Source organism: Phaenicophaeus curvirostris, chromosome 2 (assembly GCF_032191515.1).
Source record: "Phaenicophaeus curvirostris isolate KB17595 chromosome 2, BPBGC_Pcur_1.0, whole genome shotgun sequence".
NCBI classification, from domain to species: Eukaryota; Metazoa; Chordata; class Aves; order Cuculiformes; family Cuculidae; genus Phaenicophaeus; species Phaenicophaeus curvirostris.
Window position 1 is genome coordinate 92,278,925 of NC_091393.1, and position 17,771 is coordinate 92,296,695.

A 17,771-nucleotide genomic window follows, 5' to 3' on the forward strand; every position below is an offset into this window, starting at 1 on the left:
TGGTCTCAAAAACCCGCCGGTGGATCTATGAATCTCCTCCCTCAGCTCCATTCACTCTGTCTACAAACAGAAGAACAATTCTAGCTTCTGCTGCACACAGTATCAGTGTTTGCACAGTGGCACTGACACTGCTGCCCTATCACTTGTTCCCTGCATCTAGGGCAACTGCTAACAGCATGAATTCTGCCCACAGTCCCCCCTTCCCCAGGTGGCCAAGAAGGCCAATAACATTTTGGCTTGAATCAGAAATGGCATGACCAGCAGGTCCAGGGAGGTTATTCTGCCCCTGTATTCAGCACTGGTGAGACCGCACCTCGAATACTGTGTTCACCTCTGGGCCCCTCACCACAAGAAGGATGTTGAGGCTCTGAAGCATGTCCAGAGAAGAGCAACGAAGATGGTGAAGGAGCTGGAGAACAGGCCTTATGAAGAGCGGCTGAGGGAGCTGGGGTTGTTTAGCCTGGAGAAGAGGAGGCTGAGGGGAGACCTCATTGCTCTCTACAACTACCTGAAAGGAGGTTGAGGAGAGGAGGGTGCTGGCCTCTTCTCCCAAGTGACAGGGGACAGGACAAGAGGGAATGGCCTCAAGCTCCACCAGGGGAGATTTAGGCTGGACATTAGGAAAAAATTTTTCACAGAAAGGGTCATTGGGCACTAGAACAGGCTGCCCAGGGAGGTGGTTGAGTCACCTTCCCTGGAGGTGTTTAAGGCACTGGTGGAAGAGGTGCTGAGGGGCATGGTTTAGTGTTGGATAGGAACGGTTGGACTCGATGATCCGGTGGGTCTCTTCCAACCTGGTGATTCTATGATTCTATGAAATCCATAGGTAAGTACCTTGCATAGGACCCTACTGTGATGTCAACCTCTGGAGACACACTGGCCATGAACACATATAAACCATACAATCATAAAAGGGTTTGGGTTGGAAGGGAACTTAAAGATCATCCAGTTCCAACCCCTGCCATGGGCAGGGACACCTTGCATTAGATCAGGCTGCTCAAAGCCTCATGCAGCCTGGCCTTGAACACCTTCAGGGATGGGGCAGCCACGACTTCCCTGGGCACCAAATCCTTCAAACTAATCTCAAAGTAGCGCAAAGGCAGCGCCCAAATACACGGACCTGAGACCCAGGGTAAAAAGGGAGAGAGTTGGTTGTGAGCTGTGATCATTAGTTGGGTATCTCTCTTTTCTAGTTTGTAAAAATCGACTCTCTACACCTAAATATCACAAGAGGAGGGAAAAAAAAAATAATACGGGGAGGGTTCTTCCTTTCCGGAAAGAAATCGAAGAGACCCGAGCCCCGCAGCTGGCGAGGGCGGCCGCAGCGCGCCCCGGGAGGAGCCGCGGCCGCCAGAGGGCAGCACCGCACCGCGCGGGCCGCGCCGGGGCTGAGGCGGGGCCGGGCCCGCCCCGCGGAGAGCAGAGCAGGTTGAGGGGAGGCAGCCGAGGTGTTTCCTCGGAGTCATGGGATCGCGGGATGGCTGGAAAAGGACAGCGAGTCCAACCGTAGCTGTTCACTGCTGAATCATAGAATCATAGAATAGTTTGGGTTGGAAGGGACCTTAAAGATCATCCTGTTTCAACCTCCCTGCCATGGGCAGGGACACCTCCCACTAGACCAGGTGCTCAAGGCCCCATCCAACCTGGCCTTGAACACCCCCAGGGATGGGGCAGCCACAGCTTCCCTGGGCAACCTGTGCCAGTGCCTCACCGCTCTCATGGTGAAAAAACTCTTCCTTGGGCCTAGTTTAAATCTGCCCCTCTCCAGTTTATAGCCATTCCCCCTAGTCCTATCACTACAAGCCTTTGTAAACAGTCCCTCCCCAGCTTTCTTGTAGCCCCTTCAGGTACTGGGAGATTGTTATAAGGTCTCCTCGGAGCCTTCTCTTTTCCAGGCTGAACAACCCCAACTCTCTCAGCCTGTCCTTGTATGGAAGGTGCTCCAGCCCTCAGATCATCTTTGTAGCCCTCCTCTGGACCTGTTCCAACAGTTCCATATCCTTCATATGTTGAGGATTTGAAAACTGGACACAATACTCCAGATGAGGTCTCACAAAGAAGGGATGGAGGGACAGAATAACCTCCCTCGACCTACTGGCCATGCTTCTTTTGATGCAGCTAATCCCTAAGCACTTTATCTACTCAACTTTTAAATAACCCCAGGAATAGTGACTCAACCACCTCCCTGGGTAGCCTTTTCCAGAAGAGGAGGTGTATAAACTTGAATGGCAAATTCAACTGAAGAGCTAAAACCTAAGGTTTTTTCACCGACAGCAGAAGTAGACTCAAATGGGAGGCGTAAGGGTAGCAGAAGTTGAAGAGGTGTTTCCGGCTAAATCCCACTTGTGGCATTTTAAAGTGATACAAGATAGGAATGCATTAAACTCATGAGGCATCTGTCGTTGCTTTATATTTGCACATACATGTAGGTAAGGAAAGGTTCCGGTAAGGAAAGCAACTGACACGCGCCAAGATTTATGTTTGCAGGGGAATATCCGTGGGGAAACAAAAGTTGTAAATGTCTGATTCCTCAGCTTAGTAACTAGTATGTTTTAGGAATTTACTACCCTTGTAAACTCAGAGGATTTGGAACTTCCATAAAACAACTTCTTGGTGAGCCAGTCCTGCTGCCTGTTTCACAATGAATTTGCGCGCTAAGCGTCACTTCTCATCCCATAAATGCCAGTTCCAAAGTGCTCACAAAATTCTGTAACATGGCAGTGGTTTTGTTCTGTTCACTCTCAACTCAGAAAACATGCTATTTTAGTGTAACATTAAATTTAGGCCTCATTTTTAGTGCACACTGATAATTAGGCAGACATACTGTGGCAAGGGAAGTTTTCAGCAGAAACATCCATCACCTGCCAAAGTACTCAGATGATTTCCAGAATTTGTTTTTGATATAAGGTAAGATCTCAAGATGCAAACACCATGACACAGTAGTGACGAGAACATCCTGATTGCTCAGAAGATGAAGTTTGACCTCTCTCTTTTTTACCCCATGCTGTGACTTTTGTATTTATTACAAACAAATTATCAGGAAATTCATTTTAAACTTAAAATTATTGTGGAGTCAATACGTGTTACTGCAAAACCCCGTCACTAGACTTCTCACTATTCACCAGGTAGGCAAAGCCACCTCTGCTTGCCATTGCTGTTTTTCTTGTGCAATCAAATCCACAACTTCCTCCCTAAATCCTGCCTGGCTCTTATTCCTACATTAGTAAAAAGCAGTAAGAGAACTGACTTTTTTTTCTTGGGGTCCTGTATTTTCTTCAAATACATTATTTCTTAAAAAAAAACCAAACAAAACCCAAAGGATACCATAATATTTAGACCAGGATCTTGAGGGGATAAGAATAAACAAGAGGTTTTTCTTCTTACTTAATTTTTTTTTGGTACGATGTCTCTAAAGCTTATTATTTTTTCTGGTAAGTTTATAATCAACACAGTAATTCCTTTCAGTGAATAATTCCTGATCGATGACAAGTTACTTTTCCTGTGCTTGAAAAGGAAATGACAATAATTAATTATTTTTAGAAGGTAAAGTTAATTCAACAGGAAAGAGCTATACCTCAACACCACAGGTATTTTTTTGTTAGATTCTTTGATTGTTTATTCCCTCTCACTGCTGTTTATGTGGAATAAAGGAGTACACACAGTATTTTCTAAATAGGTAGCTGCTTTAGTTTTTATGGCATCAGCTATAGATCAACATCACAAGTAAACAAGCAACAAAAGCCTCCATTTATTTTAAACAGTTTGAAGGGCCCTTCAGACTCTGTTGCTGCAACCTAGTCACTATCCCTTTGATACTGAAATAGTTAAAAATGTCTGAAATGGGTTGACTGTGCCAAATTGCTCCCTGGTGTAATTCCATAGAGTATATCAGGGACGAATTTAGCACCATTTCGTCAGAAGCTACATTCAGTCATTAGCCAGATGATAAATTATTCAGGAGATTTTCTTCCTTGTGGCCCATTAGGAACAAAGAAAATCCTTTTCCAATCAGTCATTGTCTCATCTTTATTTTTGGTGCTAATTTAAGAACACATACCACATTAACAAGTGATTAATAACATAGGCAGTCACCGATGGAGCATCACTCCTCTGCATGCATGTGTAGGTGCAGCTATAGCCTGTCCCACGTCACACACCAAATACAGGCAGCTCGGGGCTGAAAGCCAGAGCCCAGCATGGGTATCGTTTACCACCTCTGCCTCCCAGCAAAGTTTCACCCCACACAAGCCATGGAGTAGCTTCGTGGTGCCCAGCTGCTGTGCCTCTGACTGCTTAGCTCAGCTCTAGCATCCTCTTTGGGGCTGCCAAAGTGCTTGTCAATGCTGCTCCTGATGGGGAGCTTGGATGAGCACAGATGTGTGTGGCAGCAAATCCACACATACCAAAAGCGATAACTTTTGGTTACAACTGACAGAGGCCAGGGCTAAAGATGTGTAATGAAAACAAAAATAAAGTTTGCATCATTGTGCATCCATCTGTCCAGCTCTCCCCTAGCTTGTCATTATACTTTTTACCAGTGCTCATGATGAGGTTTTCCTATTACAAAGTTTGTGACGTGGTCAAGCACTGGACACTGGGCATGGCATACCTGTTTTTGTTACTGGTGAGAAGTGTGTCATTGCCACAGAATAGCTACACTAGTCACTATGGGCCATGCCTGTTAAGAGTACTCAGATATGCAGCTTTCAGTTCAGGCACTGAACTCCTCCTTTGCTGATTCTCCTGCTACCCAAACTCAGCAAATATCTGTATTCTCTCAGCAGGTTTGTGGTTGCGATGCCCAAGAGAAGAATACCCAAGGCCTGAGACTTTGGCTTGTTGAAGCCCTGTTATTCACCCAAATGCTCTGGAGATTTCCCACCAGGATACTTACACCCATATACACGTGCTGCGAAGAGTCAGCAAACACATGTAACTCTGGAGAGTGTTTTTCCCACTCCTCCCTCTCCACCCATCAGTTCTTGAATAACTAAAGCAATCAGCTAAACTATGGGAGATCTCAACTAAAATCCCTCTTTTAGCAGCAATTCCAAAACAAGACATCAAATTTAGATCTCCCATGAACAATGGGATGAAGTTGATTAAAGGTATTTTTAAATTCAACATTAAGAAAAAAAAATTGAGAATTACGCTTAACTGTAATCACAAAGTTTTTCCTGGATCTTTTCAAAGCAGTTCTGCCCTGTAAATGGATGTTGAATTGGTAAAACAGAATAATGCAATCTATCTTTTCCTTTTCCTGAGTTCTATTGTTTCATGGTATGTCTAAAAAGGGATGGAAAGTTTTCCATCTGCCTAGCAGGCATGGTGGGGCATCAATCCACATAAATCAGAAAAAAAATAACACTATTCCTGAGTTCAGAAGTGCAGCAACTTGTAGGTCAAACATTCACATCTATCTGACATTTTAGGAGAACTCTTGTGAAATGTGGAGAAGAATTGCAGAAGTTTCTATCATTCATAGAGGGAAGTATGTGCTGTACAAAAATTGTCTTCATAAAATTTCTTTAGTTTTATCCCTATCTCAATTGAGTAGTTCTTTTCATATAATCTCACTACAAGATGAATATCTGGCTCATTCTCTCTTGCAGGAAAAGAATAAGAAAACCAACAGTTAAGATACTTCTGTCATACCAGTTTGGGATAATTGCATCAGGGTCCGAAAGATAATGCCTAGCTCCGCAGCAAAATACTTGCTGCACTGTCATGTGGGTGAAACTAATTCACATTAGGAGATAGAGTTACACACTCAAAAAGCCAATAACCGTGCCAAGGCTTTGATGCATTATATGGAAACTCGGTATCAGTTTTCACTCCCCTTCAGTTCTGCTTCACTTAAAAAATTCCCCTCTCAGATCTGTTATTTCCAATCCAACAGAAATTCTTTGCAATATAAGTGAGCACAGAACACAATCCTTTCCAAAACCAGATGATATTTAAATTAGCTTCATCTATTCGCTTATTTAAAACAGCATGACAGCAGGGATATCTGAGCTCCACCTTGATTGTATAATAAACTTGAACTTGGTGATATGCAGAGGGGATTGATTTATGCTGTTGAAAGATTCTAGGCTTCAACAATGAATGGTTTAGAGGGGATGTAAATGCAAATGGCCTCATGTTTTCCTGAAGACATGAATGTTCCTATGGTCTTATATTAATCGTTTTGACATTTAACTCTTTTTTTTGCTATATACGCCCCCCGGTTTTCACAGGAAGGTTGTAACCATCCAAACTGAATGCATTTATTCACCAGCTCTAAGATTTTGGAAATAATAAGCCCCAATTCTAAAAAAGAAACCCCAAACCAACAACAAAAATATCACAAAACAAAACAATAACAAATAAACTACAACCAAATAAAAAATGATTTCACTTTCAGAAATATCCCTTGAAGGTACCTTGTAGTACATGTTAGAATGCAACCTTGACAAAATTATAACTGACGCAGGGTAAAAATCTGTATAAGAAATGTCAACCTGTATTTCCTATGTTGATATAGATAATTTATAATATTTTTTACGGTCTCCCAAAAACTTCAGTAAGAAGCATACATCTGTAATAGCAGCCTAAATTTTTACCAAAAGGTAGTGCTGGTTCCCCCCAGCTGTCTCTCTCCTTTTCTCAAGAACCACAGAGCCACTCTGTTAGTGCCTGCTCTCAGACTGACTTCCAGAGGATGAGTGTTTTGCAGCTGGCTTGTATTGATAGAAAAAACCCCAAAGATGATGTTACTTTCCCCTAGAATTCTTGCTTTGCTTAAAACAAAAGACAAGTCTTGAGTTATAGAAAACCGGTTAAAAGAAGTAGGAAGAGGGGAAATCCTGATGTCTTAGCATCATAATTGCCCATTGAAAAATGACTCAGTTCTTATCAAGATAAACACGTATAGCCTTGCTGACAGCATGGTAGGAAACACTTGGCTCCTACAGCTTCCAAGAAGAGCCTAACACACCCACTCCACAGAGTTCTGCATGTCTCAGCCCAAAGCTGCTCCCCAAGGTTGTCTCATGCAAGCAAGCATTTGCATGGTTGGCCTTTTGAGGAAGGAAATGACCTTGGTTATGAGGGGCAAAGTCACAGACAAGCCAGCAGCTGCAGTTTTGGATAGGAAGTACCCAGTACGCGGCTGTTACCCTTTCTCTTCTTGATTCTTGCACTGAAGGAACCAGAAACCAAACAAGTGTAGGGGGATGTTTTGTAAGTAATTCTTACAGTGCAAGCCTCTGCCACAACTCAGGTCAACTTAAATGAAATTATAAACACAAGAGGCTTGACCTTGCATGTAAACCAGTGCACAGTACTGTGTGAAAAAAATATAGGGGAAGGACAGACAGAGCTGTCCATCTAACTTCAGGTTGGCAGGCCAAAAATACACATACCTGCTAGCCACAGTGGCAAGCAAGAGGTGCCCACAGTTTCCAACATTGCTTCCTTGTTTCTTTGTGTTCCTGTAACCTCACCTCTCACTCTGTCCTCTTCTCTTAAGCTCTGCAGGGCGCAAATGCAAACACAAGGCGTTTCTCACTTTCTCTCTGGAATCAATAGTTGGATTTGAGGGATTGTGGTTTGTCCAAGCTATGCTCAGGAGCATTTTGTTGTCACAAAATAAAACACATCCTGGGTTTTGTTTGCCATTGATCTTAAAAGTGTTGGTGTCATTTTCAGCTTTCCCCTAGAGACACTTGCGCTAATATGAGCTTCTCTGTTGTGGTAAAAGAAAGAGGAAGAGATTGAATGCCAAGAATCCAGAAAATTTTCACAATACTCTTATGTCTGAGAGTGCTGCCTGCTATGCAATAGTCTTGCAGTCTTTGCTGAGTTGTCTTGTAAAGACTCACAGAGGAAAAGTGTTGGTTTTGCAACACACAAACTGCAAAATGTCAACCTATTTAAGCAAAACAGGAAGTTCTTTGTGCCAGCTACCTGACTCATGGCAATGAAACTTTTAAAAGTGCTGTTCAGCACCCAGTCAGTGAAGGCTCTCTCACAACAGAAGTATCCAAGACCACAAAAAAATCACTACTTTTCTTTTTTTTTTTTTTAATTCTTTTTGCATCATGTCTTGGTTTTATTATTTGGGACAGATTTACTTTCAAAAATTTTTATGAGCTATGGCAAAGTCTGTTAAATCATCACGTTACACTTCCTAGTTCTTACGCATATTCCTTTTAAAATCTGAAACCCCACAATGTTCTCAAAGCAGACTATAGCTTTCTGTTGTAGAGAGAGAGATAAGTAAATCAGGTTGCCCCAGCTTAGGCAGGCAGTCGTTGTGTGAGTTGTGATTAGAATCCCTGGATCTATGTGTTGCTGAGCCCCAGGCAGGGCAGGTCTTTGGTCGAGAGTGGTCCATTCTGGCAGGCTTGAAGGACAGCATTGTCAGCTTCAGCCTTGGGGTTCTACAAAGGTGCAAGGCTGTATGCAATTGGTATAAGGAATTCTATGTTACCAGCCGTTAAACTAAAGACAAAGTTGAAACCCAAGTAGAAGGTAAAGTTGCAATTTCACAGCATCAAACTGGTGCTAGTGTATAGCACAAGTTCAGTCACTTGAATAATGCCCGAAGAATCCATAGCGTGGTCAGCTTTAGGATTTAAGGGACTGTTGTTTGTGAAAACTCTGCTCAGATTTGTTTTGCTATCAAAAGTTGGTAAATATCCTACAGACTGAGATTTCAGACACTGTGTTCATTTGCCAAGAGCACAGTATTGGATACTCTTTGTGTGACCGAACATTTTAAAGCAGCTTATGCATCATTCTGTGTAGAAAGCAGAGAGTCACAGAGGTCTAGGAACTGGACGATGTCAGAAGGGCAAGAAGTCGGTATCTAAATGACTGAATCACACCCGCTGTGCTTGAGTAACTAAATTGAAACAGTCAGCAAGGCAGCTGTCCTATCAGGAGCTCTTCATAACAGGTAAGAAAGATGTGTTAAATATTTCACTTCAGGTTTCATTTAGCTCTAGCATTTCTTCTTCTAACTCAAACAGCCTGATCAACACTCAAAACTGTGCATTCAGCTATTGTCATTATTGCAAAGCTGTGAATGCTTTCTGTTAAGACAGCTTATGTAGCTAATCATTCTTTGTTTAGAAAAAATAAATTCTCCTTTTTTAGCATACCGCATTCTTCTTAAACTGCATTTCTCTTAACTCCCTCTCACGGCATTGTAGCATAATGGTGGAAAAGGCTGTAAAGCTCCTCTCAGTATTTCAATTTCTCACCATTCACCATTCTTGCTCTAAATTTTCATGTGGCCAGCCTGGACCCCAGCACACTGACTACTGTGTCTTTAAAAATATTATATATGCTCAAAGAAGAAATTGCATGTGCTCTTGACTAGAGTAATAAGTTGAATGCCTGTGCCTCCAGGGCAATCACTTTCTGAAGCTTTTCAATTGTATTTGTGCCAAATTCATCCAGTTTCAGCTATTAATTACCTTGCTCAGTATGATGCAGTTACTGTGACTTAGTAACTATTCATTCATATTCTGATCACAGAGTAGAAACCCAAAACAGGTACCCCAAGAGAGACCAAGATTCCTGACCTTAACTGTAGGTGGCATGCTTTATCTGTTCATCTGAATTATTGCTTAAGAAACAGAGACAAATGAGTAATTTTCATATACCTTTGATTAATGTTATCAACCCTTTTCTAAGTTTAATTAGATTGTACTTTCAGTTGAGAGGAATGTGTGTTCATAAAATCTGAAGTTGCTTAACTCTGTTACCTGGAAAGATTAAAACAATTTTCTGCTGTTCTTACCCTAGAAGCCGAGGAAATGACATGCATTTGAGTGATCTGGAGTGTTTCCAGAGAAATTCTTGTATCGTGTGCTATGAAGAAGAATAATCTGTAATGCCCAAAGGTCTATCCATCGTCTAAAGACCATTTTCAATTACCTTGCAGCAATAGTAAGTAAATCCAGCTATGTTTTAGATTATCAGTGTTGTCTCTAGAGAAATTTCAAATCATTTCCTTTAGGAGAGGGATTTTGGCATGATCAGAATTTTTCATGTATACTTGGTTATCTAGGACAACTCTGCACTCTTCCAGCAGCTTTAGAAAGGTTACAAGGGAAAAAAGAGAGGAAATTTTCTTCTTCAACTTAGTGAAAAAATTAGTGAGCTAGAGCCAGACTGAACTACAAGCAAGCATGAGTATACCATGCAGCTCTTAGTACATTTTGCTCACTAAGCTTTATTTTTTCCAACCCAGATCCTTCTTCTGATGTAATGCCATCAGGGGTCTCATATGTGCGTCCTTCATGATACAGGCAAATATCCACACAGGAACAGACTAAAGACACAAGGTTCATCTCCACTTGTGACCTCAGAGGGTAGACAACTTCTAATCCTGCAAATAAATCTTCCAAATAGAAATGCAATTCAATTAAATTATTCATTTCCCTTCTCAGCTTAATCAAAGATTAAACTACTAGAAAGATGTACTTGTGCCAGATAACTGAACCCAGATGGCCAAGATTTGTTTTATTCATCACAGAAATTGGTAGGTCAAAGGCAACAAATCACTCAAATAGTAGACTTTCTTTAAAAAAAAAATCTTAGTTAATGACTGCCTCATTTTCTTTTAAAATTTTTATTTCTGTTTTGATGGTCAGGTGCAGTGCAAATTGTTAAATGAACTGTTTATCCACATGGCTGAAAAGATTACAGGAGACATTTGACAAGGATGTATTAATTTTTCCACATTTTTCTTGTGTGAAATGTGTTGTCAAAATATTAACCTTCTATATGAATGAGTTAAAACAAAATTTTTCAGTCTTATCCAAAGTGAAACACTCAGATAAAGTCTAAATCAAATATTCTGGTAAGTTGTTTTTTTTTCAATGGCAGTTTGGAGCCAAATGCAAGCAAAACAAAATACTGAATTTAGCCGCAAAACTGATATTATTTTTGACCAGTTCTAAATTTTACTGTTTTCTATTTCTACAGCACTTATCAGCAACAAACCTGAAAGAATATGTATTCTTCAGTACTTAGAATAGTTCATCTGCATGTAAGTTGTGTTCTATTTCCCTTGTAGAAAAATAAGTATGATGTGAAGGGAGACTAAGGGAACTATACTTACCTGGTTTCCCTGCCTTCCATTGTCACTGTGTGAGTCAGTGTGCTTTCACTGATAAGTGACAGAGAAGAAGATGTGATGAGTCTTGTCTTTCCCATTGGCAGTGTTGCTGGGTTCAGCCCTAGCTGATAAGAGCAGAAGAAAACTGTGAAAGCTATGAAGCTCCTGTATTATGTTCAATCATACTTAGATATCATTTTCCTGACAGAGTAAAAATGAAAATCATAGAATCGTAGAATCACCAGGTTGGAAAAGACCTCTTGGATCATCGAGTCCAGCCATTCCTATCTGCCACTAAACACTGAGCACCTTGTCTACCGGTATCTTTTAAATACCTCCAGGGATGGTGACCCAACCACCTCCCTGGGCAGCCTGTTCCAATGCCCGATGACCCTTTTTGTGAAAAATTTCTTTCTGATATCAGGTCTGAATGTCCCCTGGTGCAGCTTGAGGCCATTCCCCCTTGTCCTGTCCTCTGTCACTTGGGAGAAGAGGCCAGCACCCTTCTCTCTACAACCTCCTTTCAGGTAGTTGTAGAGAGCAATGAGGTCTCCCCTCAGCCTCCTCTTCTCCAGGCTAAACAACCCCAGCTCCCTCAGCTGCTCTTCATAAGGCTTGTTCTCCAGCCCCTTCACCGGCTTCGTCGCTCTTCTCTGGTCTTGCTCCAGAGCCTCAACATCCTTCTTGTGGTGAGGGGCCCAGAAATGAACACTGTATTCGAGGAGCAGTCTCACCAGTGCCGAGTACAGGGGCAGAATAACCTCCCTGGACCTGCTGGTCATGCCATTCCTGATACAAGCCAAGATGCCATTGGCCTTCTTGGCCACCTGGGCACACTGCTGGCTCATGTTCAGTCGGTTGTCAATCAACACCCCCAGGTCCTTCTCCTCCAGGCAGCTTTCTAGTCACTCTTCTCCTGGTCTGTAGCACTGCATAGGGTTGTTGTGCCCCAAGTGCAGGACCCGGCATTTGGCCTTGTTAAAACTTATGCCGTTGGTCTCTGCCCAGCAGTCCAGCCTGTTCAGATCCCTTTGCAGAGCCTCCCTACTCTCCAGCAGATCGGCACTACCTCCCAGCTTAGTGTCATCTGCAAACTTACTAAGAGTGCTAAATAGCACTAAATGTGTTATTGTGCTTATTTATGCTTTATTGTTATTAAATGTGTATTAAATGTGTTATTAAAATCTGTAGAAAGGGCATTAATTTCTTGGTTCTACTGTTTGTTAATCTGCTAAGTAAAGTGCAGTTGTATGGAAACTTAAGAGATCTGCCTACCAGGCCCAATCATCAATAGACATCACAAAAGGAACCATTTCTACTGGCACCAAGTGAAGGTCTGGCCTGCTGCCTGTGGGAAATGCTGTGGAAGTGCAATGTCAGAGAAAAGGCTATTGAAGCCAGGCCTGGATTTGCTGCTAATTACCATAAAATGGCAAATATTTCACATAGTACACTAATAGCAACAGGATTTTAGGCCATTTAGCTGAATATGTGGCTATAAAATGCATTACTATAGCTGGATCTGTATGCTTGTAAATATATTACAGTGCAAAATCCTGACCAGATCAAATCTCCAAACTACACCAGGGTCCCTAAAGAGGCCTAATATAAATCAAAATAGCGCAGTCCATTCTGCCTTAAGTTCATGGATGATTTATCTCTTGTCCTTACTTGCCTGAGTTTTGGAAAGGGTCAGCATAACAAGTTCCTGATTTTTGTGGGTTATTTTTCATATTAGACCAATATTAATGAAGTCTTCCACAGCACAGCTAATAAAGATGAACAGCCATGTTCTGCATGAAGAAAGACACCAAGGTTATGTAAAATCATCCTCTAGTATGTTTTACAGCTCACTTTATGTGCTTAGTTCTGGAAACTGTTTCTCAGTGACAGTTTGACTCCAATACCTGGAGCCCAAGCATATGACAAGTTATTAGGTTTCATTTTCGGTAGAGAAAAAATAAAATGGCTTTGTTTTTTGTAAACATTACCCATTTTGTTGCTAACTAAATCTTAGAAATCAGGTTGTTTCAGATGCACATGTCTTTGCACAGATCTCTGGAGTGAGGCAGTAGGTAAATTACTTCCTCATGCTCTCACCGGCACATTGCCATTCAAAGACAGCAAATTTAAAATACACATTTGTGAAGATATATTCTGTACTGCCATATTTTTATCTCCTCAGTGAAGATGTGCTTGATGTAGTAGTCCAGATGATATCACGTGTGTTACAAGTCTGCGCCAAAACTGATGTTAGCAGTATTGCAGTCACTGGGGTCATAAGCAGAAATATCTTTAATTAATGGGCAACTTTGCAGCTATTTAGACTCTACCCTGATATATTTAAAACTGCCTGGTGTCTTTCCCTTGAACTGGTATAAGGCCAAACTTATGTTCACATAAACATGAATAAGACCAAGACAAAATCCAACCTAACCAGGTATAGTTAAATCCCACCTCAGTCATATCTCTTGAAGGTATGTTGATACATTCCCCAGGCTAGTGAAATGTTTGTAAAAGCCCTCCATTCCGTCTTTCTGCACATGGTGGAATTGAGATGACATGGTCATGGATCCTCTACCACAGCCCTGAACTAATGCATCAGGGCAGCTGCTTCTGTGCAGTGGCATCTGATTCTCACAGATGGCTATAGGAATTAGTTTCACTACTTTTCTCTTGTTTAATAAAGAGGTTTGTCTAAGCCAAAGACCACCATATAATTTGCAGAGAAACATTGAGAGGAGAAATCCTCAGCACATTGTGGATTTAATAATCAGAAGCTTCAGATAACCCACCTTGACCTCATCTTTGCACACTTTGCAGTGCATTTCCAACTGAAATTAATTCAGTGTTTTGGAAGGGTGCCTTGGAAAATGAAGTCCATGATTCTTCTTGTGTCATGTGGACAGTGTATAGGCATATTTTCTCATGCCTCAAGAATAGAGAACGCATTTTCCACTCCCCTAGAAACTGAGTTAATGCAGAATAACTAATGCATCTGTTTGGACTGTCGAAATGCTTATTGTTAACTTGATGCATCATTTAGCCTAAGTACATTGCAGCAAAGAATACAGTCCAAGGAACACAGTTTCTTTTCCCTTGAATAATAAAGGCTTGGAAATCGTGCTTAAGAGCATTCTGTGGTCCCCAAAGTCAAGAAAAAGATGCAGTACTTAAGAATTAGAATTGGTTCACCCTAAGGCATTGAGCAGTATTTTAGCTCACCCTACATTGCTCAATAATTTACTTTAAAAACTTCCATGTGGTTTCTTCTACCATTCCTCTCTCTGTAATGTTTTGTTGCTGCCCACTCAGTCATTGTGCCATGGGCAGTGTTAATTTGGCAGAGCTGCCAGAGCAAAGCATGCACTTCTTTCTTCTGTAAAGTGTCCACTTCACGGGAAATATTGTGCAGACCCCTGACAGAAGTTAGGGCAATGACCCAAATTTATTTGCCTTTTAGGTACAATTTCTGGAGTTTGAAATTCGCCACCAGATAATGCAAGCTAAATTCACAAAGTTGCTTTAAACATAAGAAAAGGTCTTGTTTTGTAGGAACTACAAGGCAGGTTTTGTAGGAGTTACTTGCAGCATCAGAAAATGTTTTGTAGGAACTACAAGGCAGGTTTTGTAGGAGTTACTTGCAGCATCAGAAAATGTTTTCCTTAGAGCCTCCTTCTCAGCAATTTATTTCCAAAATAAACTGCAGTAATTGTGTCAGTACTTAAACAATCATTCCTCTGACTCACCAGTACTAATAAACTTTCTAATACACAAGGAAGAAAGGATGGTCAGGCAAAACCAATCAGTGTTTTCTGTCATAACACTGCTGAATAACAGCAATCAGAAAGAAAACACTTATGAAGAAAGATTACCAAAACAATGAGCATCACTCGGGACCATCACAACTGATGTAGGAGACAAAATGTGAAGCAAGGAACAGTTTGGAACATTTGACTCATGGGGGCACAGTGCTGTACTGAACAGCACTGGATAAAAGGTAAAAACCCACTCAGCATCCTTAAGAACTGAGCCCTGTCACACATCTCAGTGGTGAAGAGGACACATGCGGAATTCAAAATTTTATACCTTCTTTATACTGTTTTGGATTTTTTACAGGAAGATGATGATGATTCAATATCTCCTCTCTGTTTGTTTTCCATAACATCTTATATATGATTTATTAAAATTTGAAGAATTTTTCTATAAATGCTGTCAAATCCTTTCTTCAAACAGTGACGCATTGAAAGTACTTCTTTCTCTCTTGAGGAAAATAAAAAGCCTTTGAACAGTGTATATTATATGCAACTCTGAATGTCTTGATTACTGAAACCCCAAGGGATATGGAACACAGCTCATATCACAGGAGCAATTCTGAGGCTCAGAAGCCTATTATTTTGTAAGAATTCCTATGGAAATAACAAGCACTAACTGCAGCATGTTCATTAGGAGCATTTCAATTTTATCATCACTGGAATACTCCAATATCTGCTGGTCAGCTCAGAAATATGAGATTGCTACAGGATGGAAACTGCATTTTTACGAAATGGAAGATACTCATTAATCTATCTTGTGAGCCAATCTGAATGTAGCAGTGTAGTATTGCTGTGGAAGGAAGGTGCATGGAGCCCCAGACAATAGGTGAATGTCAGGGCCAGGTTTGTCAACACAGCACATAAAACCATATATTTCAAGTATCCTGAATGGAGAAAAGGCCTGTGTATGTCAGTTACCTTCTGTTCATCAATAGAAGAAACAAAAATGGTGGAATTTTTTTTTTTCTGTAATTATGAATTTGAAATATATGCTGGCAACAGCTCCAGTATATTTTTCCTGTTTCTTCAGTAGTTATCAATCAAGCTAAAAAGAAATTATAGCCTCAGTTTTGTAATTAGAATAACAAACAGCTGGAACTGAGAAATAGTATGAAAATAAATGTAAATAAATAAATTCTTCAACTTCAAGTTATAGCAGTTCATTCTTATTTTCACTATCCATCTATTGAAGCTCACAGTTATCTAATTATGTACAACTGAATCAAAAATAAACTAGAAGCAGACAGTCCTTACATGAACAAAAAAACATAGCTAACTTTGTCCAAATATTGGAATGATCTGCAACAGCAAAATACGGTAGCCAAGGCAAGGAGAGCAAACCAAAATATTCAGAAGTAAATTAAGCTTTAGCAAAAGCATGCAATGGGAAAGACTATAGGAAAGAAAAAATCAGGAAAAATACAGTAAAGCAAAACAGCCAAAACAAATGGGAAAGAAAAAAACAAACAAGGAAAATACTGTTTAAAAAAAACAGAGCATGAACTATAATATTCTGCCTTCACTAAAAGCAAATCTGGTGTCTACTTCTTTTATGCATGGAAAGGTAAATGCTCTGACTAAAACACATGCTTCCAAACAACACTGCCAACACAATTACCACCAAAAAAATCCGAGTTGTGTGTAGGGCTTGCCCCATAGTTAATCCTGTTGTCCTGACTTCTACAGGCACGAACCACTGTAGATGTTGTTCAGTAATGCTAAACCTGAACAACGTGCTTTGAATGAAGTACCACTAGTGTAGTCCTAGGGTGTGCAGAGGGCTGCTCAGGAAGATGAGAGATGCGCCAGCCCTGTGGCTCTTCCATGATGCCTTGTAGAGCACTGGCTGCAAACCCAGGGATTCTCTCATTGCTGCTGATTAAGTTGTTTGAATAGGGTGTCTTTCATCTATGAAATGCAGAAAACCTACACCACTAGCTGCATGACCTATTTCCCTGGAGTCCATCCACACATAGTTACAACAAGTTGTGAACAAGCTTCCTTACTGAATTCAGCGGCTTATCATAAAATACTGGGATGTGAGAACCATTGGGGAATGTGAGGAAATTGAGTGAATCTTTCTCAGGCCAGTTAGAAGTGACATGGTCACTGAAGATGGTGAACTATGTGGAATGCCTGACAACTAGGGCACAGCTACCAGCTTCTGCAGGGAGTGGTTACATCATCTTCTGAAGGCTTTCTGGCTAATTCTATATGCATTTGTTTGGTGACTTCTGTGGCTTGCTAAGGTAGGAGGCAGCGTGATGAACAAGTAGTTTTTACAGTTCATAGACTCCACATAGTGTCCACAACATTCACTTGGCATACCGTATACATGTTCTTGCTGGGATGGGCTTTATTCAACACTGACATTGGTTTATTTGCCCTCACCCTGAGTGAGAGCATATTTTTGTGGCTGAAGAAGACACAAGCTGAGATAGTCCTCAACAAATCTTCCTGAGGCTAGGGCATGCTTTGTGTGGACAGCAAGTCCAGCAGCACCCGTGAGCCAGTCCATGCCCACCAATGGTGCTGGCAGCAGTGGTGGATGCCAAGGGCTGGCCTCCCATCCATCTTGGGATGTAAGGGTGAAGGTGTGTGGGAGTGTAGTGGGGGCTGACCTTCATAACAAAGAGCCTGTAGGCTCTGCTAGTACTGTTGGGAAAATATTAAGTGAATACAAGGTTGCTTTAGGTTTAGAATAAAACTAAGGTTGGAAAAATGTCACCTTTTTTTTCCCTTTTGCCTTTTCTAAAATAATCTTATTTTCTGAAGAACTGCTATGGCTCCACCATGCCTTTAAGACACAGCATTATAATTATTCGGGGGGAAAAGATGAAATA